Genomic DNA, 1,183 nt, shown 5'->3' with positions numbered 1-1,183 from the left:
TGTATCACGATGTGCTAACTTTATATATCATTATCAATTTAACACGAGCAAATACAAATCATAGCGGAAAGATGTCAATAGAATAGTGTAAGCAATACGTCAGTGTAAATGATGTCACTGTAAATTGAATACGAGATATATCATCATAAATAAGTATAAATAAGATATGACAGATGTCAGCATGGAAAAAGGATATAGCTTATTGTAGCATATCATATCAGTTGGAAAAAAAATGTCAGTATAAATTATAAAATAGATATATCAGTGTAAATCACTTGTAAAAAAAATCTCAAATTAAAGCATGTACAATCCAAGTTCGTCTGTCGTTTTGTAGTGATAAAGGCCATTTTGTGATATAGCAAAATTATCTCGTATTGAGGTAAGGTCAGTGTTGTTTTATTATGTTATCATACGAGTTAAAATTATTGGTTGTGGTTTAGATGTTTTAAAATGTTCGTATTTCGATCCACGTTTCCTATTTTTTTCTTTGAGATGAATTTCGAAAAAAAAAAAATGCTATTCATTACCTAACGATGGGTCAAAAAAAAAAAAAAAAAAATAAACATAAAATCCAGTGTATAAGCAAAGCCTAAATTAATCTCATTATAAAAAAAATGAGAAAAAAAAAATAATAACACCAAAACCTACGATAAAAAAGAAAAAAAGAAAAGAAAAAACAACGAAGACTCGACAAGCGCACTCTCCTCTGACGTCACAAAGAAATTGTCCGAATTCTCGATACTCATTTGGTAAATATACAGGTTCTTATTATTTTCTTTTGAATAAATTCTAAACTTCTTAAAGTAAAAAATCCCTCCATTTACCTGATTAGGTGCGTAAAGATAATTTACTCTCGATAATAACTAAAGTGCATTAAACTCTGCATTCGAAATTTGCTGTTATGTTTGGTAGTGACATTTTGCGAATATAATTTAGAAAATATTTCATTTTGATATATATTGGAAACCCGTAACAAGTATTATAATTCTAATCCCGCACAATTTGCTGAACGTAACCTGGTATGTTTATAATCTCACCAACAAGCTTTTAATACACTTGAAACATTTATTTTTAATAAAGTTTTATTTTTTGCAGACAAAAAAAAATCAGTCCCGTTTATTTGAGAGACTGTAATCATACTAAATTAGATAAGATGCTGCGTCACGTCTCGTATCCACTGCCT

Source organism: Penaeus monodon, chromosome 23 (genome assembly GCF_015228065.2).
Source record: "Penaeus monodon isolate SGIC_2016 chromosome 23, NSTDA_Pmon_1, whole genome shotgun sequence".
NCBI lineage: Eukaryota > Metazoa > Arthropoda > Malacostraca > Decapoda > Penaeidae > Penaeus > Penaeus monodon.
Note: the sequence above shows the minus strand (reverse complement) of the source record.